Here is a 25,464-nt window from a genome sequence, read left to right as displayed (position 1 = left end):
CACTCGTTGTCTAGTCTCACTTTACATCTGCCACATGCTGTCATCTTTTTTTAGTCCACAGGAATTTCCCCAGTCCTTGCCCCACTAATTCTTTTTTGTTCCCAGTGAATTTCCTTCTTGTTCAGCTCTTTCATTCCCCCTTGCCTCTCTTCAGTATCATAATAGATACTATGCTGACTTACTCTGTTATCCTGAAAAACAGCTAATGAAGGCATGGATGGTGTTATCTGATGAAGGGAAAGTCCTGCCTCCTTAGAAAATAATGCAGAAAAGAGACCATCTTCTCCACAAGTAACTTTATGGTATCCTGCAAACAGACCAGGGAAGCACCTCTCTCTTCAGCCAGTGTGGTTTCAGCTTCAGCTCATTAAGAGCCCACTGTACGTGCCAGCATTTAGCTCAACGACTACTGCCCGTCACCATAACTTTGTGCACGTGGTTGACTGCACAGAAAGTGAGCTGCGATTGTACACACAGACTCAAGCAAGCCAGGGAGCCTGTGAGGACCAGTACAAACATACTCATCCCACTTCAACTGGAGATTCACAGCAAGTTTCAACTGTGAGGATAGCAGTTTCCTGTGAGCATAAGTTTGTTCAGTCTCCTGGCCTCGTAAATCCCTGAGAACTGGAATGCTTTCAGCACTCTCTAAAGCCCTGGTGACACAAGCTTGGAGCTTTTTGCGTTGCTCTGGGGGTGGGGTAGTTACTATAATACATTACTACATACGCAAATAGTTACAAATTGATGAAAGAAAGATTCTGAACACAGATAGGTAAAGCTTTTGTTAAAATAAGATTACAAGGCTTAGCATCACATCTTAGGTTTAAAACTGAATGGAAAGAAAGCAAATCCCGGTGTGATGAACTTACACAGCCATTCACTTTAGGTACAAATGTCAAGCAAGTAATCAATCTGAGCACCAAAAAGCGTGTGATATCAAACTGATGCTGTGTTTCAGCTAACTGCAGAGGCTGAAATATAAACTGCATCCTGACAGACTCCTCCATATTTGCTGCCTGCACCCTGACATGCAACTTTGGTCTCTTCCACTTGCACTTTTGTCTTTGAAGGAACTTGGAGCATTACAGCAGTCATCCTGTGTTGCTGGGAGAGCAACACAGAGATGCAGCAGCAAGTGCAGGCCTACACGAGAATGGAGACTGGATCTGAAAGGATGAAAAATAATCTGAAATACGGTCATGGGTAATCTGCTTTGCCTTTGGAGAGGTGATGCCCCAAAAGCCTTTCTGTCTCCTTCTATGTTGAATAAGCTCAGAAGGCACAATTCAGGGGACAACAACTCAACTTTCTTTTCCCACATACACGACCACCTACAGTGTGACCCCATGTCCTGTCCAGCACAACTATCTCTCTCTTGTACATTTATCTCTGTGTCTTTTGAGTTCAGCAAGGTGCTGTTAGGTGAAGCTTTGCCTTTGCTAAATTTACACTCTGCCGTTCGGCACTTGGCTCTCAAGAACCCAATATGTCTTCAATTCCTGTATGTGCCTAAACCTACCAAAGGAGAAGATGCACAGCCAACTAACCGTCAAAGAAAAAAAGTGATAAAAGCCACACACAGGTTCTTCAACACATGCTGCGTGGGATGAGAAGCAAAGCTGAGAGTGCCAAGGCACAATTGCAGTCAGTTATCTATTTCAAAAACCGGGTCAGGTTGTTTTTCTCACATTGTCTTTAAATGTGTGCAGTCTCTACAAAAGTGGCAAAGGTACCTAGCCATATTGGTAGAGTCAGAGGGAAACCAAATAATTTTATAAACTGGTCTCTTTACCTTCACTTAATTATGAATTAACTGAAGCTATGTTTTTGTCAAGTGTGCTCTTCAAGTAAATTTGGATACTTTGGATGCAAACATGTCACTTTTTTTTTTTTTTTGAATGATTTATTATATACTTAACTTCAAAATTCAAGGTTCTGCCTGTTAGGAATAAGAAACTGTCCAAATTATACATTTTCTTTCTGATCCAAGAGTGAATTGTCATTTAATAATAGGAGGGAAATTGATTGTTACAATGTCTAAGGAAACAATTCGGGAGTTTCTTTAAGAATACACATTTTCATAGTCTGAGACATCTCATTCTCACTAACACAGCTATACCGCCCATTACCAGGTAAAAATGCTACTGTTCAAATGTTATAGATTCTCTAGCTAGTTTACATTTTGTATTTATATAAAGAAAACCAGTAACCGACACAAATATTAGCTGAGAATCTATGGACATTCCCATACGGGTCAGGAGTCCTTAAAAACTGCAGCTTTGACCATTTGGGAGCAACCCTAAGAAGGCTGAATCCTTTTGGAGAGAGGGGATCAGTAACTCACAAGGCTTGCTGCTCTTCAGGAAATCATTCTCTAAAACACTTTTGCTACAGTCAGGGGAGGAAGCAATTTCCTTTCCGTTACATCCATGATGCAAAGAAAAGTGGAGTGCCCTTTCAGTATGTCTGAAAGGGAAGAACAAAGGTCTGTGATAACAAAAACTGGAGTATTTCAATGTACAATAATAGTTTTTGCATTTACAGCAACAAAACAGAATTCTTGTTAATGGATCACCCCAGCCCCACCAAAGCATCTGGCCACCTTTTCCATCTGGCCTGTTTTTCTCCTTACTTTTTTATTTGGCTTTGCACATCTTGGGGCTGGTGAAGGTTAAACAAGTGCTGGCAATGAAAACCAATGAAAAGGGCTTGATGGTTTGGGGCACAGCCAAGAGAACATTGCGCAAGCTGCTCCACACTGACCCCCAAGTGCCTGAAGTCTCCATCAAAAAGAGAAAAGCATCCCATGAGATGAGAAGTAATTCAGTCTCTCTCTTTTTTTTTTTTTTTTTTTTTTGGCTGGCTCAAGTCTTCTTTTCTAAGGCTACAAAGTTCATCATGACCTTAAAGGAATGAACTGAAACTATCTATCTAATGCATAACGTTTGGAACATCACCTGCAGCTTTAGCTCTCACTTGGGAGACCTGAAGTAGCTGTTTCCAGTTACTTCAATTTTCAAAAATCCTCTGCACATAAAGAAATAATGTCAAAATATTACTTGGCCTAAATAAATTGCTGTTATCAGTTTAGAAGTATTAACACTTCATCTCTTCATAAACAAACTCACCCCTTTTGTGTTCACGCTATAAAAGGCAGCCTTAAACTTGATTCTACATCACAATGCACTAGACAGCTCAGGTGACTGATACAGAATCAGTCATTTTTATGGTTTCACAGCTGACTAATACTTAGTTTGACAACAGTGAGTATGATTTTGGTGGCCTGGTTTCCCATCCCAACCTACTCCCAAGAATAAACTTTCATTAAAAGCACCAAATTTGGAAGCAGTTTACCATAGAACTTATCTCTAGAAATCTTTTTCAGAGCAGAACTAATACACATAAACAACTAACTTTTTTAAAATTATCAACCAATTCTTTCCATTTTGACAGAATAAGTTTTTTTTTTTTTAAATTCTATTCCATTAAAGACTTTTCATAAGTCTTTTGTTCATAATTTTGTTGAATTTTTATTTTCAGGCTTATTTTTTCTTTTTTCTTCAACTTCATCCAGCTCATACCTGGAGCCCTGCCACAAATGCTCTGTGATGCCCCAGGTGCTCTATGATAATTACTGAAAGTTAACAGGAAACAGAAAGTTTTTGATATGTTGTAAGATGAGATGTACCTAAAAAGAGGTGACACTAACTTAAAAAAATGAAGACGAGCCTAAGTCACCTCTGAGGCAAATTGCAACTTGAAATGAAAGGGTAAGATGTGATACAGGCAACAGCAGCCTGAGCTGTCTGAACAAAAACATCCAACAAGTGGGAAGTCAAGGGAAACTCCTCTAGTCAGCACTTGCAAGGTTACATCTAGGATATCACATCCAATCTCTTCAATCCTACCCCTCCAAGATAGGGAAGACTTTGATAAACCAGAGCACAATCAGAAGAGGGGCACCAGAATGATTAAGAGCTGGAGCGGAGCATATCAGCTTCTTCAGACTGGAGAAGGGATGGCTTTGAGGGAATGCAACAGCTGTCCCCATTGCCTATGTGTAGGTTACTGAGAGACAAAACCAGGAACTTCACAGTGGGATGATGGCAGACAGTGGGCAGAAGTTGAAATGAGCAGTTCGTGCTGGCTCTAAGGAAAACCTTTTTCTCCCACAAGGCAGTGAGGCAGTGGAGCAAGGCAGTCTCCAGCCCTGATCAAGACCTGAGCAACCTGGTCTGATCCCACAGCTGACCCCAATCTGAGAAGAGGTTGGAATAGAGGCTTCTCAAGCTCCCTTGCAAGATCAATTCCCCGATGATCCTATGAGAACTCATGTCTGCCCCACAGGTGTTTCTCCTGAGACTTTTCCAACCTTCACATAGTTTTTGAAAGAGCATTATAAGTACTAGAGTAGACTTTTGCTGTTTCCCCTATGATCCTGAAGACCTGCTGTCACCGCTTAGTAATGCTATCAGCTATGTTGTGGGAGTTTCACATACACCTTGCAGTGATAAAGTATCAAGGTGCAAACTCTGTGTTAATATGCCTGTAGGGACAACCAAAGAAAGGAACAAGTGAGCACTTAGAGATAAGAAAAAGGTAAGTTTTCACATAATAATATCCAGACAGATTTAATAAACGCACAGAAAGTATAGCAGCCACAGCTATGATAAAAAAAAAAAAAAAAGTTTTGCAAAAGGGGGTACACAATACATTCTTTTTGTGTGATGGGGGATTTTGGTTCTCTGGGGCACCCACAAGCCTTAGTTTACCTGGCTGTGCTGCACCAGGAACCGTGCCCAGGCACAACTTACCACCAAGCCCATTCCAGTCAAACTAGACACATGCTGTAGCCTTGTCTCCAGCTCCCAGAGGGTGTCTGGCCCTGTCTCACCCTCTCAGCATGCTAGGAGGTGTCACTGAACCCCACCACCAGCACCCCAACTCTGCCCACTCAGCACCCATCCTGGCTGGGGAGAGCACAGGCTGTGCTGGGTCACTCCAGCTTCTGGCTTCTTCCCTCTTATGGGGCAGCCACATTCCTCCTGTACCCTGGCACACAATTTGGGGTGAAAGTGTCCTAAATCTTCCATTTTTTTCTGAAGTCAAAGTGTCTGACCACCTATACATTCCACTATGCTTTTCCAGTCACTCAATATAAACAAAGGTGGCAAACACTACCTCACTCCCAGTGCCAGGACCAACAGCCTGAAAGCATCTAGCACAGCATGCACAGAGCTAGCACTTGAAGGTCTTTTGTTCTACAGCAGCAATTGTCAAGGAGCAGAGGGTAGTGTTCAGAAAGCTCTTAAGAGCATTGCACAGTAAGCAGAAGGACTACATTTTCAGTTAACATCTGTTAACGTTTACCTAACTTTCTCTAACAGGTAACGATCATCTATTTTTGTTTAGAAATGGGCCAGTATAAACGTGCAATTTGAGTGTAAGCACCCAACATACTTGTACAAATTGAGAAACGTGTATTTTCCACCCCAAGCAACCTTGTATATGAAATTTCTTCTCATGATTATGTAAAACAGCTCAAAAGGAGACCAGTAAGGAGAATAACATGCGATCTTCAGCAGAACTGTCATACATGAACTGCTCTGAACGTGCTCTTTCAGCTATGCCTCAGAAACAGAAACATCCATAAGACTTTATAACCACTCGATTCAGTAAACATGGAATTTTAAAAAAATTAGCTGTGCGTTGTTGTCCAAGCACCGTGCTAATCTCACCAACAAGACAAAGCATCCTTGGGCAAAACTTCAAGAAGACAAGTTAAGCATTACTAGAGAAGGACATTTTCTGAGATGCTGTTAATCCTTTGGAAGACACTGTTTATACATTCCTGTTTAACAATCCTTTGGGAACTCCAGCAATTGGTATCACCAGAAAAATAAATTAGGAAGGTAATGCATTTTCAGAGTCTTTTAGAGCATTTTAACAGATGTTGTTGCATAAGGTTGGCAAGACTACCAGACCAGCTAACTCACCATCTACTGATACTACCGAGAAGATAAATATTCCCCAGATCTCAGATGGAAGAGCAAAGCAGTACAGCTCAGCTCTCGGCAAGCAACCAATCAAGTACTGATATTGTGTTTTAAAGTTTATAGGGTTTTGGTCTTTCTTAGCTGAGTGCAAGCACTCTATTATTGATCTGTAATCTAGGCCATTTCACAGACCCCTGTAGACTGACAGGAAAGATAAGGGTCTCTGACAAGTAGTAATTCTTTTCCACCTTTATTTTTGATTTCTATCTTCAGACATTACCCTTCCAAAGGCACCTGTAATAAAAGCTTCCAGGCAGATGAAACTCAGGTTCCCTTCAGAAGTCAGAGCTAATACATCACCATAAAAATACTTCTGAGGATATATAGTCAAAAAAGAACGCATATTGGCTGCACTGGGAGCCTCTTATCATACTACCCCTGGGAGAAAGAAGCAGGAAAGTCCATCCTTGAATAGCAATCCTGTACTTTTCATTTGAGGAAAAAAAAAGGGCTTTAAGAAGAAATCTAGAAAACAAATCAAACTGAACAGATTTCTTTTACAGATCATCTGAACACATCATGTTTAACTTAGGAGCAGGAAATCATTTAAACTTCTGACTCATAAGCGTCCTTATTAATGTGCTTCCATTTACTAGTATTGCTTTGTTCAATATCTTGATGACATACGAGCTGATCTGAAATAATACTTGATAAGTCCTGTTTCAATCTGCGTCGATGGGGGTCAACTTGGGCCCCACCTCAGAGACACTTCTTGAGGGAATGCTGCAACACAGAAAGGCAGCAGGGATGCAGAGACAATTCAGCAATGCATCACGCAGTTTAGCAGTGTGGAACAGCCCGGGGTGACCTGCTGGCTGGAGGAGATGCTACAGAGAACACTGGTTTGAGAACAAATGCCTGCCAATAGACTGTAAGTTTAAGACACACAATTAGGAGCTAATGCCCTAAGAAGATTCCAGGAGCGTGGGGGTAAAAATAAATATAAAATATAAAAAGAAAAAATAAAACTTTGCTGCTTTCAGTAAAGGATCAAGCTTTTGCTTACAAAAAAATATGACAGTGAATCAACTGGATTCAAAGGCCCAGGAGATATCTTACATCCTAATGGAGAAACCTAGAAGTCTGTGGCTGAAATACTTATGTCTTTTGAAAGTCGATGCACCGTATTGTAATTCAGAGCAGTGAGCACTCCAAAAGGCACTCTTTGCCTATATTGATTTAACTTAACTGACACAAAACTTTAGACTGGTATTCCTTAAGAGTGGTTTACTTCTTTTTATCTCTAAACAATCTGTATTACCTTAAACTGATTAGAAAAAAATCAAGCCCATCTTAGAAGGATAAACCAGCTTTCAGATAAAATAAGCAAAATCTGTTCTGAAGCTAATGCTGCAGGCAAGCACAGCAACTGGCTACGGACAAGCCCTTTATTGCCTAACATCTATTCTGTTGAACAATCACCTCTTCTTTGGGATCCTGTTTGCAAGCTGCGAATTCCAAGTACCTGTGCACCAGCATAGATCCCGGAGCCAGGGACACAAGCTGGAAGGGTGCTGGTGGCACTCGCTGCTGAGTCCCAGCTCCTCATGTGGCTGAAGCACACTCTTGCAGAGCTAGGGCCAGGAAACTGTGGGGCGCTGCGTTATCTCATGGCCTCCTATGGATACATACTATCAATGTAAACCTTCTCTTAAATCAATATAGTAAATCACTGCAACATGATACAAGTCATCACTTCTGGATGCAAATGTGCTAACTAACAGAGGCACGTGAATTCCCCATCAGAAAAGTGAGTTTTGTTATTTATTTTTCCTCAGTTTTCTCAGCAATCATTTGTGATTGTACTACATCATCATGTTTTCTTTACGAGGCAAAATGCCCTACTTAGGAGGTGCTGCAAACACCTAACACAAGTATTCAGCCTTTGCTGATACAGGTGCAAATACGGCAGCTTTTGATATAATGAATTAAAACAATTAATTTATCAAGCCCCAGGCAATCCTTTTAAACAAGACAATTCTTGAATATATGGGAAAGGTCAAACCAAAATTATTATTTTATACTGATGCAGCAATAGAAGAATTTATCCCAGTCCTATCGATTTCAAGTTCTACAGAAGAAACAAAACCCTTGCCCAAGGCAAATGTCACATCAGCTTCTGTTATATGCCAAGTCCAATCTCTAAGAGTTCCAGCATGTTTCTATAGCTTCAGTTTGAATAGCTTTAGCACTCTGAGCAAAATAACACCATCTTGCCCCAAATCTATGTCTTTGAATCTGAAGTTGAAAGTAGCTATTCACAGGGGAACAAAATGATCTCAAATACAAAACACTGGAGATTAATTCAGGGAAAATTCTGGCTGTGTAGTGCACGTATCTAATTATATGTTCCGAAAAGAGGAAATCCTCACAGTACCTTGTGTCTAATTACCATTGATAAAACTTAGTCAGTGCTATGAGAACTGCACACACTATGTTAAGGAGTAAAACTACATCCAGGAACCTGGATTTCTTTTCAGAAAAGTTGACATCTGCTCACAGTGCAGCAGTTCCAAGAAACTTCTTTTCCCCCTCGAGGGAAACAATCTGTACTGTCAAATCTTGCTAGAAAAATTGCTTTCAGGAAGGAAAACTTGCAGAACTCAATGAGACATAGAAACTATTCTTGGTAAGAGAGAAAAACCAGTTGACTGTATTTCAGAAAAGACATTGTAGAGGCACAGCATAGCAGATAACATGAAGATCGAACAACCTTGGAGCAGATGATATGATGTTCTCACAGAAGGAAGTTTGGTTGCAGAACTGTCAGCAGAATAAACCCATACGCTGCTTTACAGGAGGAAAAAACCCCAAAAAGACAAACTTTTCTTCATTTGAGTGATCTACAGTTTGGCTAACAAACAAAATTTTTCTCTCATGGAGGAAGAAAGCTGCAGAATTAAAGAGCCCATCATATGTTCCTCAGAAGAAGAACATTTTCAAATCTAGCTCTGTGATTTTAAGAAGTTACTTGTGAGCTTTTATCGCTTTATGTCACACTTTAGCTTGTAGCATCTCAGCCATTCTGTAAAATAAGAACTGATACACTAAATATTCCCTAATTCTTATAAAGATTGACCCATACAAGTCCTAAACAGATGCAGCTGATCTCATAATAACTTTCTACACACTGTATTCTACTGGTCTAGTACTTAAAAGAACATTCTTAGAAGTTCTCTGACAAATTGGGTGCTCCTCATGGGTCGGTACTGGGACCAGCACTGTTCCATTTCTTTGTCAGTGACATGGAGAGTGGGATCGAGTGCACCCTCAGCAAGTTTGCAGGTGATGCCAAGCTCTGTGGTGAGGTGTCACCACTGGAGGGAAGGGATGTCATCCAGAGGGACCTTGACAACCTGGAGAGATGGGCCCATGTGAACTGCATGAAGTTCAGCAAGGCCAAGTGCAAGGTCCTGCATGTGGGTTGGTGCAACCCCAAGCACAACTGCAGGCTGGGTGGAGAGTAGGCTTAGGGGTGCTGATTGATGACAAGCTCAATATGAGCTGGCAGTGTGCGCTAGCAGCTCAGAAGGGCAAACACATCCTGGGCTGCATCAAGAACAGCGTGGCCAGCAGGTCGAAGGAGGTGATTCTGCCCCCCTGCTCTTGTGTGACCCCACCTTCAAAGCATCCAGCTCTGGGGTTCCCAGTAGAGTAAAGACATGGAGCTGTTGAAGCAAGTCCAGAGGAGGGCCACGAAGATGATGAAGAGGCTGGAGCACCTTCCCTGTGAAGACAGGCTGCAAGAATTGGGCTTGTTCTGCCTAGAGTAGAGAAGGCTCTAGGGAGACCTAATTATGGTACTTCAATACTTAAAGGCGCCCTGCAGGAAAGTGGGAGAGGGACTGTTCATCAGTGAGTGCAATGATAGGACAAGGGGCAATGGCTTCAAGCTGAAAGAGAGAGGGTTTAGATTAGATGTTAGGAAGAAATTCTTTGCTATGAGGGTGGTGAGGCACTGGAACAGGTTTTCCAGAGAGGTTGTGGAAGCCCCATCTCTGGCAGCGTTCAATGCCAGGTTGGATGGGGCTTTAGGCAACCTGGTCTAGTGAAGGTACCCCTGCTGATGACAGGGGGACTGGAACTAGCCGATCTTTGAGGTCCCTTCCCACCCAAAACATTCTACATTTCTATGAAATCCAGAAGCAACTGTTGACAAAGTCACCTGATGCAGGAAAGTGAGCTCACAAAGTCAGTAAGCAGGGAGCAGCATGGCTGTGGATAGGAAACAGAGCCACCAAAGAGCTCTAGGAACATAAGAGATAGGAAGGTTGATTACACTACCATTAGGCACGTGTAGATTTGGAAATCAAAATGAGACTTCCTGTATCTTTCATTTAGCTTATGTTCACGTAGAAACATCACCAGCTTTCAGAAAAGAGGACACTTACAAACTTCTCAGACCTGAGACCATGAAGCAACAACTGTAGCAGAAAAACTACTGCTTTAAAAAGTTGCCTTTCCTTTTTCCTCCCACTCATCATAACTTGTTTGTTTCTGATCTAGTCGATACAATTTCCTTAGAGCAGAACTAGATACAATTAAACATGGCTTACCCAGTTTCACATCATCAAAAAATAAAGCTCTGACTGATATGGGGCTGCAAAGACTGAAATATTTTTTAAAAGCAGGGCTCTGCAGCCTAGATACAAGTTTGACCAGTTAAACCCACATAACCGAAGTTTTGCTTGTGCAAGTCAGCAAGGTGTTACCCTTTTTAAGAGCACTTTACTGCATGCAATTTGAAATCCTACAGGACTGACCATATTTTATTGGTGGAGAGCAGCTGGGGAGAAGATAATTCCCACACAGCACCTTGTCATGTAGACACACAAGGCATTTTTATTAATTGTTAAGCAATTTGTCTGCTCCACCACCAAACAACTTTCCCTCATGTGTAATCCACAGACCTGCCAAGAGAACCTTGCCAAACCACCACTCCCTCCACCTGAAAGTAATTTTCCTTAAGTTCTTGTTTAAAGAAGAAACCAAATGGTTATTGTATTTTTTTGTTAATGTAATGCAGCTATATTGTAACAACCTGTGGCAGATACACAGGGCTTGGACCTTCATGCTAACAGATGTTTGAGAGGGGAACAATTCTTTAGTTTGTTTATATGCCAGCAGATCTTGTGCTGAATTTATATAAAACCCATCTTCCTCCTTCCTGAAAATATGTATTAGACAAAAGACTATATTAATCCCTAATGTAAATCCACTGAAGTCAACAGTGTTACATCAGCAATGAAACTGACCCTTTTTGGTTGTTTTGCATTTATTTAAAAGCATAGGCATGAATCCATCTTCCTTCTGTCTACTTACCTTCCTTAGGAGAGGAGAGGCTGCACCAGATAATGAAGTGGATTAGTTGTGGTGGTTTTCCCAGTATGTACTGAACTTCTCCAGTTATCTAAGGATATGGTTTCATATGTTTAACTTTTACATTTGGATAAAGGGATTACACCATGAATAATGTCTAACAACCACTGCACATGGTTTATTTGCTTTGCAACATCTGCTGAATCTGCTGAAGATCAAATCCAATAAAAAAAAGATTAACAAAATAACTAAGGTCTCAACAATGTACCAAATTAGGGAGCCTGCCCTTTTGCTTGAAGACAAACGTTCCTGTGTCCATAAGCATCCGAAATGGTCCTGCTCCAAACATCCATTAACTTGCATCACTGAAAATATAGGAAATATAGCCACGAAAAGAAAAATAAACAGCGGAAGAACAACAAGAGGAAGAAAAATAAGTGCAGGACTGAGCAGAAATGGAATTTCTATAAGGACGCCAAGTAATATTGGGAGAGGGTGAGAATGGAAACAACAGAGGAAAAGTTTTGCTGGTGAAGTAATAACACGATAGGGAGAAATTGAAAAGAGCTGCTGTGCATGGGGCTGTTGTCTTGGACCTGCTCAAGGTTTCCTCAAAAAAATCTTCTGTTTGCAAAGGACTTGGGTGGCCTGGCAGTTTCCTTATTTTCCCTGACATGTGGAACATGTCTTTGAGGGTCCATAAGGAAAGTGACTACATAACAGATGGATTTCCTTGTTTATTGGCAGGTACAAGTTAATGACAAACAGCACCATGGCTGTTACCTTTTACTTAAATTATTTCCTTAACAAAAGGACTAGTGCACTTAATGATTCCAAGGAAACAGAGACCAAGAACACCTTTCTAATTTTTCCTCTCTTTTAAAGGAAAAGGCATCTACCATCTGGTTTTCAGCCTTGCTGCTCTCCTGGTTTACTTTCTCTCTCTCTCCCCACCCCCCTTCCTTCTCTTTTTTTTTTTTTTTTTAAATGTTTAATAGCATTCCTAATCCTTCGATCTCAAAATGGAAATTCTTGACCATCAAGCATTATGTTACTGTTAGAGACCAGAGTAAAACAAAAGTCTTTGTCAAATATTTTCTCACCTGGTCCTGACACAAAAAAGGAATTTGGTCTTCTTGAAAAGGGATGCTTTCAGTACTACAAAGTACCCTTGTACTTGCCCCTCTTAAGAATAAGTAGGAAAAGAAAGATATTTTATTGACGCTCAGTGGTTGGCGTGGCATTGTCCAAGGGTTATTAGAATACAGCACAGGAAGCTGGAAACTGATTTACCAGTCACTTTGTATCCTGACATGATGCTAAGTGATAGTCTTCATCTGAAGGTTACAAAACAGAAGGTTGATTCAGTATGGGTAAGATTCCACCATTACATGTTGGAAAAAAAAAAAGTCTGCTGTGTAAAAGTGTGGAGGGGAGAGGGGAAGAAGCTTAAATAAGATGAAAAACAAGTGAGGTTGTTTCAAGTCTTTAACTTTCTCACATCATTTAGGGAGAAATCATCTGAGCAATGCTTGCTAGCTTTTTTTCATTTTCCCCTGTATGAGGACTCCAAACTCATACAGGCACCTAAGAAGCATGCTTAGGCCATAGGCAATACCTGCTTTTGTTATCCAAGCACAGCAATTTTATTTAAGTCATCATTTTGAAAGTTGACAGTCCTGTCAGCATTTCTCTGAAGTGTGAAATGAAGACCCTACTTCACTGATCAACAACCCTTATTCACAGTCCCAACTTTTCAGCTGAACTTGGGAACTGTAAATTAAGCTCAGCTTACCTGCATCTTTTAAAATATTGAGCACTAAGATCTAATTAAAAAAAAAAAAAAAAGAACCCACTGCTATCTTGATTCTATGGTAAATTCCAAGTTATCAGAAAAAATCCTTACTGTTTGAAGAGATTTAGTCAAAGGGATATTTACCGTAAATGACCACTGAATGGTTTGCTGTTCCATCCCAGAGCAACCATCAACTCAATTAAGTAAATGAGAAAATCTAGTTATTTGGGGAATGTACACCTCTAATTAGCTGGAATTATTTGTGCAGTTAATTCATTTATGGATAGATTTCTCAGCAAGCCCAGGGCTTCCACCGGTTTTGCACTGCTGTACCAGGCTTAATTGCCATTCTGTTTCTCTTAAAAACCTTAATGGATAATTGAGTGCTCTAAGGGAATGCAGGTGGTGAGAGTTATATCTGTAAAGGACAGGCTGTCCTCAGTCACGGAGCAGGAAAAGACAGTTCACAAGCCTCGTTTTCTTCTTTGTCCGCAACTCTGACAACTCTCATTGTCTCAGCAGTACTGCTGCTTGTTGGTCAAAACTTCTTCTAGTTATACACTAGGGTACTAATCATGTGTAGTGATTGCACCTTAGCAGAGTGGAAATGTGCAGCTTAACACTTCACCTAGGAGGTGTCTGTTTCTGGTAAATCCTCCTTGGTGCTTTAAAGCAACCTGCCTTCCCCTAAAAGCTGTAGAGCAAGGATTCCTGCAAATGATGGAAATACACCTGAACGGAGATGTCAAGAAAACCCTACAACTGCAAACGTCCGTATCACAGACACACATTAGCACAGAAAACCTCTAGAACACATCTGTTTTCTTGTTACATCAACTGTAAAGTATTGTCTTCAATTTGGGGGACAGCACAACCACAACTGATTTTAGGAAAATGTATCACCTTTATAAAACATTGGACCAGGAGATTCTGCTGTCCAACTCAGAGGGGAAGGAAAGAATCTAACATTTTCCAATTTGTTTTTACTGCAAAGCATTCAAGACTTTTTTTTTTCCTTGTAGTGACTTATTGTATTTTGGATGCTGAATGAACACAGTTTTGTTAATTTAAATTAGCAGCTACGCAGCTGACTGAGTCACTCATGATTAGTGTTATCCAGAAATATGTGTCCGCTGAGAGGACTGTTATTTTCAACTAATTAGAACATGGAGATCTTTTATCAAACTGGAGCAGTTACTGTTTAAAAATTACAGGAACAGAATTGTAACCACTGAGCATATGTTTTCAGCATATATAAGTTACTGTCTTTTGACAGTTAAAAGAAAACAAAACAGCTACTAGAAATACTGAGATAGAAACTCCTTTTTTCTTTTTTCCTTAAGACAACACTGGTTGACTGTTACATAGCTGAACCATCACCGCATTTCTCCTAAAGTACCATTTTTGTTATGGATATAACCATTAAAAGCAATCAAATTCCTCCAGGGTACTGTGTCAAACTGGAATATGACTACCAATTTCAGAAGTGTACTCAGTTCATTTATGAACAGACCAACCATCCCCTCAAACAGCAGCACGTACTGCATTTGACCGATGGGCTGCACTCCTTCCACCAGCATCCAGAACTGCGGGCTCACCCCATGGAAAGTGTTAGATGGTTGTCATAACAGCAAAGTAGAAATCCCCTCCAGTGGTTGAAATTCAAGAACTTCCCAGTGAAGTTATTCACTCCCCTGCGGTCTGGTCTTATATATGTCACTTCAACACCTTTCCATCCTCTTTTGACTCCTGGCTGTGCCTGTTTAGGTTGCAAGCGATACAAGACAGGGGATGGTTGCTGGCTGTCTGATGCAAGGCTGCAGCCCTGACCCCAGCAGAGGTTGCTAAGTGCTATTGCAACACAAATAAGGATACGGTGCTTGGCAGCTGCCTGAACTTAATGGACTAGATGGGAACTTGGGGACATGACTTCAGTTTCAAGGGTTTCTGAGAAACCTTAAGCCAACCACTTCCTTGTTCTGGATCCCAGCTTCTCCATCTGCAAAAACAGAGATCGACTTCACTTGAAAGTGTTTGGGAGCCTCCATGAAAGTCAAACAGTAAAACCACTCTCCGCTGTCAGAAGCTATTACCCAATCATTTTATTAATATTGGACACTGTGAATTACACTTGAAAAAAGGCAACACCTCAAACGATGTATTTAAATACATAAACTTCACATCTTTGTACCTTTGCTTACAATGCACAATATTTGGGAATGGGGGTGATCATCTCCCTCATACGTGCCATTTGTATTCTTAGACAGAAAAGATATATAATGGCCTGCTATTAATGTTATCAGAAGAATGATCATTTATGCTCTAGAGATTAAACATGGATATTTTGGAAAGAAAGGAATACAGGTATGAACTATTTGATTGATTTTTAATTAGACATTTTAAGATGTATTTATTTTAGCTGGCTTCAGAGACAGTTCATTATTTATTGCCACATTGGGTTATAGTGGAAACTGGAGGCACAGAATTCATTTGCCAAATGCATTGCTGACAGGAGGAAGGATAGACAACCAGTCAGCTACCAAGGGAATTTTAAAGGAGAGATTTTGCAGGCAAAGAGATCCCAAAGAGTAGACCTAGGGGATTTACAACTTCAACTGCAAAAGTCATTTAAGCAACATGAGAACACGAAGCCCACATGGATGGAAAGAGATGACATGGCAGCCTTGGTGAAGCCAGTCATGGAGCAGTGCTTCCTGCCCACAAGCTCCTGCACTCATCACCCAAACTCCCATGCTCAAAATGCCTCAGAGATTACAGGTCCCTGGCCATGGAGGTTCCCGTTTCCTTCAAACCCCCTTATCACACCCCTCAGAGCCATCTTCTGTAAACAGCTCTTTCCTTAGTGTCCTACCCTCTGTGTCAGCAGCAACACCACCACACATACAGGGGCTGCCAACCAGTGTCCAACTGCATATGTCAGATTAAACTCACTGGCTCTCTTTCTGGGAAAGATCAGGCCAGGGAGAAGCCATGACTAGGCAGTCTTTCAACCACAAAGTAGTCTCTTCCTCTCCCAGTACCAGAGTGATTTGCTTTGCCCAGAGGGGTGCAGAGTGGAAATAGAGAAGACTGTTTCTAGACAACTATCACAGAAAAAATATTATTGCCTCTTTTGTCTGTCAGACTTTCCACAGCCTGAACACAAGATATGAGAGCTAAAACTCCCCTTGGACCTGACTTTGTGGTCAAAAAGGGTATGCTTGGGAAAACAACCTCTTACCTCCTTCCGTCCATTATTCCCCAGGCACCGAACAGTATTCCTAGATAAGTAGCTCTCCAAGCAGTGTCCCTGGTGATTCATCACTGATTATACCAGAGTCCACGCTCTGTGCAATAAATCTCAGCTTCAAATGGTGCAGAAGCACCTCAGGCACAAGGGACATACACTGTGACTGGGCTGCAGCGGTGCATCTGCAAGTTGGGAGGTGCAGGACATGGCTGGCAGGAAAGCCATCGCAGCAGCAGGCATCTGCTACTCATCCTGCCTCCACACCCCTGCAATTTCCTTGTCCCCCAAAACAAACAAAAAAGTTTGAGGAGGTAAAAACCATACCTCAGGCCAGGTAGGAAATGAAGGGGGTCCAGAAAATTTTGCAGGGACCATGATCAATACTTGGAAGAAATTCCAGGTGGACAAGTCCAGCAGCCACTTATAATTCTCCCCAGAGGCCAGTAGCTGGAGACTGAAAGTGAAATGCCCTATAGCATAAAAGAAACTAGCTAATTATCTAATCAAGTCGATAGATCTCAGAAGTGATGAATTCTTTCAGCCATTACGTGTGTCGTTGTTTACAAGGCACTTCAAAGATGTATATCCAATGAGAGCTGCTCAAGCGTTCTGCACTGACAGGTTATTGGCACAGTTGGTTACCCATGCACTTGCATTTTATTCTTGTAGGAAGGAAAAGGCTAAAATTTATAATTACCATGGGTGCTTCCAAGTAGTATAATATTTCAGTAATAATGAAAAACACACCCCAAACACCCACCAAAAAAACCTCTACAAAACAACAAGAGAAGTGCTTACTACAGCTAGTGTAGAATTCCCTTTAGCTGAGGAAATGCTCTCGTACCTTCATAAAAAGGCACAGCTGTATTTGGTGAAAAAGAATAGAGGACAAATCTACATCATCACAGCAAATAAGAGCAATTAGACAGCCCGGCGTATGCAGAAAAGCAGTCAGCAGTCTGACTCTCTCCTCACTTCACATGACCAAGAGCCCTCAGAGCTCAGATCTCCATGAAAAACTCGGGCTCAGGGTGTACACATGGAGAAAGTGCTGAGGATCCCCCTTCCCTCCCACTGATAAAAAAAAAAAAAAAAAAAAAAAAAAGCTTTTTCTACTGATCCTGGAGATGTACACAGGGCTTGGAAAAGCATCAGTTTCTTTTCAGACTAGCCTAGTGTTTTCAAAGTGACTTCAGAAGAGTCTATGATAGACACTAAATATAACATTTATGCAAATGAATAAAGAATTAGTATTGTAGGTCAACAAGTCAAAAAGCTTACCACAGCTACTGCCATCACACTAACCACATTTTTGCCAGCCATTCCTTTCTCACTGTTTAGAATCACACATTTGCATCACAGTTTTAGCATAAATTTAGCGCAGTGCTCAAACTGAAGTTGTCACCACTAGCATGCATAAGAAACAGGAAGGGCAGGACACTGAACTTTTACCTGTCAGTCTCTGAAGCCATGAGGAAGGGAAAACAAAAAGGTGGACCAACATCCAACTAAAAGTGCAGTCTGCAGCCTCCCTTGTCTTGATTACACAGGGATTTTTTCCAATTCAGAAACATCTAGTTACCTACTGAAGGCCTGATTCTAACCTAAGCCACTTAATGCTTTAACAATAAAACTGCTCCTCTGTAAGAAACTGTTCTCCCATACAACACCAAACCAGCTTTAGGTAATGACAAAATTTTTAAAAGTAACTCCTGTAAGTTCCTCTGTCTGAAATCATACCATGATTATTTTGGGGTGGTGCTTTCCAGAGATCAACCTGCCTGTCCAATTCAGATCTCCTCACCACCTGCAGCATCACCCATGCTAGCATACTTCTCTTTTTTTTTTTCTGCAGAGTATCTATTTTTTCCTGAATGAATCTGAAAGATATCAGATACTCCTGAGGATGGTGTCCCTTTTTCAAGAGCCTGATAAGTTTTTCCTACTGCCATTTGGACTACAGCTGGAAGACCTGGGAAGCCTGAACTTCCACAGGCTCATGTCTTCGTTGGTTTCCAACAGTGACTTTCATTTTCTGATGCTCTACAGTCTTATTCCATTTTGAGGTTTTTTTGGTGGTTTCTGTTTTTTTCCTCCAAGTCAGTCATTAGAGTATTTGTTTTGTCATTTATTAAAACAAAGGAAACAAGTATTTACTAAAATAATCCACAATCTTTCCTTCAAGTTCTGATTTTGCCTTGAGGATTTCTAAATCTAACACTTCTACCTCTTGAACACAGCAGTAGTTACAGTCTGTCAAGATCATTGCACAAAGTGATGTAACATGTGGGACCAAGCTGGAGCAACACTATTCTTCTTGTGGACAATGCATTCATGGGTCTGCTTAATCCTTTCTTTGCTTTTTACAGGCCCAAAGCCCTCTGGGGATCATCACAAACTCACAAAGTGTTCCCAAGAGCTGTACTTCACATTTAGGGTTTGGCTTTACTGACAGATGTGAAAACACCTAGCCAGACATTCTCCAGCAAATGCACAAGAGGATGCTGAGAGCATAAATAGTCACAGCTAAGTTTAAGAATAATGTCCATTTAAGATTCAGACTATTTTATTCTAAGCTGACTTTTGTTGCGAGTAATGGATTTATTGTTTACTGATATAATAAGAAAACAAGAAGTCTGTGTTCCAACCACAGAAAAACAGCAGATAAGATTAGATTAAAAATGTAGCAAGTGTTTATTACATAAGTAAAGTCAGAGTCAGAGAACAGGATTGCCTGGATCTCACTGGCGCCATTTAAATTCCAAAATAATTTCATTTAACATCAATTTATAATCCCCTCTAAATATTTTGCCTTATCCTATACCCATCTTCTTGTTCCTTCCCAGCTTAATTTCTTGCATGCAGGCACTGAAGCTCACAATATTTCCCAGAGTCAGACATCACTTTATTCTTTCAAGCTCTCATTCCTCCTGACCATATATCTTCATGTGCTGTAGTCACGCAGCCCACTGCTTGTTTTTAACATTTTGTCCAAGGTTGAAATGTAGCACAGAATGTCGCTGTGCGTAAACCTTAATCCAAATCAGTATGGCTGTTCCTGAATAATTTAGAAAGCTATTCACATATTGATGGCAATTCTTCACTGTGGTATGAAGCTTAGAGCATAGCTCGGAAAAGCATCCACACTGTGCACAGGAATACCAGCACATGTGCTACAAACACATTTGAAAAGTATGGTTTACCAGCATAGCAAATAACTCCCAGTCAATGACTATTTTTCCTCCTCCCTTAAAATACTAGATTTGGGTTGTTTTTGGTTTTTTTCCCATTTGAGGACTATGGCCTTCCATGCCTGTTAGTCTTACTTCTCATTTCTGAGTGCAAAGGTGTAACTCACATTTTCTGCTTACAACGAGGTTTTTAGTTAGCTTTTCTTTACTATAAAAAAATCCTATAAACAATAATATTGAGTTAGTTGAGCCTTCCAGTATATCCTACTGAATCTTTTTAATATTAATTTTAGCTCTACATAAAGCTTATGCAGTCCCTTATCCAGTGGAGACCCTTGAATCCTTATTCGATACACTAAAAAGTGGCATATATTCAATGTTTTATTATTTGTATCATGCTACTTGCGCAGTCATGAACAGTCAAGCCTGCATGGGATGAAAGCTGGAAGAGAGAAGCAATTGCTGTAATATTTCCCTTGTTAAGAGGCATTTTTTAATTACAACACCCTTCAGATTCCAGAGCAACCATTTCTGGGAAGAGCCTAAAAAACAGCATGAAGGAGTTGTTAAGGTAAGAGATATGGCAATTTTTCAGTGCATCAAATCTGAGAAAGAAAAAAAAAATAAACCCATTACAGTGGAAGATGTTTATGAACCTTAAGTCTGACTTCTGGATGCTTTATTCTCTTAGCCTTCTCAGGTGGCTCGACGATAAATAACCCAAAGCTCTTTAAAACCTTTCCAGGTACCCGTTCCATTTTGTCATGTTTCATTTCGATCCCATTTTGTGAAGATGATTTATATTTAGGGTCCTTGGAAATAACAGACTGTAGTACGGTTCACTGCCCTACCTCACTGCTTACTTGTGTTTTCTGTTACTTTAGAAGCTGTGCCAAATCGAAAGCCAGTGATGAAAAGTGAATGCTACCTGCCCTCCCACCTTTGGCCAACAAGGCATGTCCAGCCAGAGCAGTGGTCAGGGTGTTGTTCCTTGCTAACCACTGAGGACTTGCTCAGGGAAGACCCCTCTTTCTCCATCCACACAAAGTCCAGCTAGAAGGAAAACAAGCTTTGCCACATGAACAACTGCCTCAGCCAGCCACCAAGGAGCTCTCAAACACCAGCCCTTCAGTCAGCACCAGTGCAGCAGCACCAAGTCTGAACAAGGGTCCAGCCACTGTTCCTGCTTCCCAGAAAAGACTCGTAGTTTCCAGCTGTTTGCAACTCAGACTTTCTGGACCTCATTTGATAACTCTGCATTTAATATCAATTTTCCCAGATACTATTTGACAAATGCAAACATTTACCTTCCTCAGAACCTTGAAGTAAGGACTGTGCTTGCATGAAGACTGGATGCTACAAGCACTGCAGCAGTGATGAGAGATGTGAAGTTTTCATGATCTTCAGAGCTACCCAGATGACAACATGCATTATTATTACAAGGGGAGTAAGGCTAACTGCTTCTGAAAGACATGCACAGGACTTGAATAGTATTCAGCTTTGATGTTTATCTAGGTCTTTATTTTTTTAGTCATATCTATTGAACCTAGAGGCTACAAACCAAACAGAATCGCTGCTGCAGAGGTGGTCCATCATTTCTTTACTGTTATTTATTGCCTTGGCCCTATAAGCTTGCATGCATCCAATTCTTAATTTTTTAACTGTCCTCAGTCTCTCATTGAGAAGTCCATCAGAAATGTCATGTCAATGACAGATTCAGCAGCAGAGCACAACTTTATTTACCTATTAGAAAGGCAAACAAATCCATTTTCCCTTTTTCTTCCACTGTATTGAAAGCTTTGTTAAATAGAAGAACAAAAAACACAGTTCTATTTGGTGTTACTTATTCAAGTGGTTAAGATGACAAAGCTGTCAAAACAAATGCAGACATCAAGAAACACTGAGCTATTGGGGATATTTTATTTTAAAGCTCTCTTAAAAAGCCATTCTTATCATATACTGCACATCTCTTAGCACAGTAGTACTGGATGAGGTAAGAAGCGAGAAGACTGACTGCACGTTACTGCTTTCGGCAAGTCACGGCTCACAGACGGACAGCCCTCTGTGCAGAGGAAACTCACGTTAGGCTTTCTCAATGTGAAACTACTAAATATCACACAAAAGGCAAATGTGCCAAACCCAAGACGTTTCCAGCCTACAATATGTGAATCCATATTCTCTTTTCCAAATAAAAAGCCTTACTAAAGTCAGGAGGGCCAGAACAGCACCTCAAATTCAATATCTGCCTATCAATTTTTGATCACAGCACTCAAGAAAAGCCTGAGGACAGGAAAAAAAAAATATACTCTCTATTCAAAATAAATTAGAGTATCATACCTGCATAAGACACACAGGGAACTGGGGATATTCATTCACCCCTCAACTCCTAAGGTGCTGAATTACTTTCAAAAGCTAGAGCTTGTGAATTGATCAGTATTTGCCCTGTGGTGGTGCTACCCCTGGGGAGCTGTACAAGAGCTCTTTCCAGCACCAAGCAGCACTGTAGTGCAGCCAGCACCAGCAAGGGAACACCAGGCCCAGCTGAAATAACAGGTGGAAGAGGCAGATCCAATTGTCACCTCTGCCTTTAGTAGTGACGTTGGACCCCACAGCTCCAGCTTGAGTGTGGAAGAATTGCACTGTGGGATCACAAGTCCTACAAGAAGCATGGAGTTAGACTTGATGATCCTCTTGAGATATTCTGTGAGTTGCCTAAAAAGGTCAAATCTCCCCTCTGCACATCACCAAAAACCAACAAGCTTCCAGCAGCACAAGGCACCACAAATGCATAGTGACGTTATCTGTTCCTAAATGCTCTGTATTACAGCAGAGACATGCAAAATCCTCCTTTCATGTCAACGGGAAAAGCAGAAGAGGAAATATTAGATAGACTGAAAGTTTGTTTGGTTTTAGTTGAGTGATCAAGCTCAAATTTCAGGACATGAGATTTTCCATGTCAGAAAATGAAGAAGGTGTTTGGAAAAAAATCTGACAAATATTTTCATCTCTGTGGCTCTCAGGTGAAGATGCTGATTTTAAACATGACATTTACTATTTCTAAGTACATCAGATAGAATCTGAAGGCACTTAGTCAGCTACCTCCAGTTTTCTAAAACTCACTCTACTTCAATACCTTACTGCAGTTACTTCATCTTTCCTGCCTAAGAATATGACTGACCCAATCACCCTTTTGGGGAAGAGAACGCACTCAATTAGTCATTAATTCATCTCTGTCATCCCACTTCTTTCCTGAGCCCCAAGGAAACCACCTGAACCACCACTGGTTTTAGTGGCATTCAACACCAGTTGCAGAAGAGTTTCAAACACAGACTCTAGTGCTGTGTGTGTGCCCTTTCACACCCCAGGAGGGTTCCTTTCCCTCAGACCAGGGCCCCTCCTGAAGAATGTAGGTTGTTCAGTGATTCAGGTACCTTTTCCAGGTTTTCTCTTCAAGCATTTTTTTTTCCTTTATGAATACAATTTTTTCAGCCACAGTGATTTTTTTGAAGTTTTTTTTCTTTTCATTCTGGTGATATCTGTTGAGACTACACAAGGTAGAGATGGATATTTTGTTCACCTCACACTCTGTACGATGTAAGGGGAATTGATTATCACAGACAGTGTCAAACACCCAATAGTCATCAGAAGGTACCGCAGCAAGCAAAGAGAATGAGTAATGGTTGCAATATGGTTAAAGCCTAGAGTGAAACTAGTAAATAACAGAGGAACAGAATAAAGCTAGAAGATCCTGCTATGATAATTTATGTGAGCTGAGGAGAGAACCTGGAAACCCGAGAAGTGCGATCAAAACCCAGGAGTACAGAAAGAAGTTGTATTCAATATGAAAAACAGGAGTAAAATGCTACGCAAAAGGTATTGCTGGGAGATGATCCGGGCAGGAGGCTAAGGAGGACTGTGAATTTCACTTCAGGAAATGTTCACAGAAAGAGTAGTAAAAAAATTTCACCTACTTCCATCAAAAAACAAAAAAACACCCCCCCACAATCAAACCAACAAACAACATACTAAGAAACTTTTAGTCCCCTTACAGCAGCTTTCTTTATAACTCCAGACTTCTCATGCATATTCCATGTTTCAACCTCAATTTTACCACAATCTTAGTAAAATAACAAAAAAAAGTTTGGAAAGGCTAACAGCACACCCAATTGTTTTAGTCTTTCTATACCTCATTTTTTCTGATGACAAAAATGAAGTGGGAAGTGAATAAAATATTAGCTCTAGCTTTAGAAGTTTCTTAAGCAGTCGTTAATTCAATACAGAAAGCCTCATTTGGAAAGGCCTGATGTGTAGACATGCAGTTACAGTGCAGAGGTGGAAAAACACCCCAACAGAATCCGAAGAACCCCCCAACACAAACAACAAGCACAGTCCAGTTTCTAAAACACTACCACTTCAAAATCTATGTGCATAAAATATTCCATCTGAGGTAAAATAGCAGAATACTTTCAAATCAATGCATTATAATCTTTTAGCCCCTTTTCACTCTTTCTGTCCATAAGGATATTCTGTTTTGTGAAATGAATGACAGGTTTAAGATACCTGGTCAGAAGGACACTGTGGTAAAATTCGAAGCACACCATACTACTCAAAAGGGTTGGGATTTTTTCCTCCCCTGACTTCCCATTTTATACCTCCTTTCAGTTATGGCCATCAGTCTGTCTCTGCAAAACAGTAGAGTCAGAGCCCAAACCCAAATGATCTATATTACAGTAGAAACTGGCTCCTGCAGAGGAAATCTCATCAAAATGAGAATTTTAAAACCAAACCACAATTACAGCCTCAGTTACGAGGGGCAAACCTCCCATATAAGATGGCTCTGTGGCCATCTCAGGTCACACTTTTTTCTTTGTATTCCTCATATAGCAGAGACAAGGCAGCTGTCAGTACAGACATCACATAGTATAGAAGGAACACGGAGAAATACTGTGAAAGTTTCCAAAACTTTTGCAGCTCACTGTCTTGACAGGTTTGAAGAAAGATATATTAATTTCCTGACACTCTGGTGGCAACTACCGTGATAAAAAGGTAACAGCAAGAAGAAAAATAGGTGCCACTTCTCTGCATTAATTCATAATACAGTTTCACATTCTTTAAATCCCTTCCTCTCCCATGAAGTCGCCAGCGTAGAGGAATGGAGCAATAATGAAATTCTGCTCTAGTGAAGGAGGAACAAAGAGGCCTTTCAGTCTGTGCATTGCTATGTGAAAACTGCAATTTATATCTAAGTCACTCGCTGAAAAGTGCTCCTGCTGTAAAAGATTTGCACAGTACCTGTCCAAAGAACTGCAAGTCCTGTATTTTCAATTTATTCCCTCAAGAGGGGGCATTAAGTTGTCCCTAACGAACTCACAGCCCTCTGAAATCTATATTTCAGGTTGGGGTTTTATTTGTACTCATCAAGATCAGGGATCAATGATTGCTCACATCCATAGCATAGTGACAATTCATTGATCTCAAATTTGTTTCCTGCAATGGAGCATTAAGTGCCTTAAATCACACAAGGCACAGATTCCCCTTACGGAGCCAGTACGGAGTGAAAAGCTGTACAAGGAAGCTACCAGCACAAGACAGATACATACTAAACAAATGTTATTACGGAAAAATGGCAATTAAGATTCTCTTAATTAGCCTGTCATTTTGTATTTATCATCATAATGTTTGTTTTACAATGCTTTATTAAATCTGGCTTTATGACAAACAGTCTGCTGGCAATGCATCCTGCTGTGCAACATATGGTGTTACACCTAATGAATATTAATGCTGTGAAGTACAAATGGTCTTCTGGGACAGAGGCTGATGGCTGGGAAACTCCTGCAGATGGCATTATTA

This window comes from Gallinula chloropus (assembly GCF_964237585.1).
Source record: "Gallinula chloropus genome assembly, chromosome: 1".
Lineage (NCBI taxonomy): Eukaryota > Metazoa > Chordata > Aves > Gruiformes > Rallidae > Gallinula > Gallinula chloropus.
Note: the sequence above shows the minus strand (reverse complement) of the source record.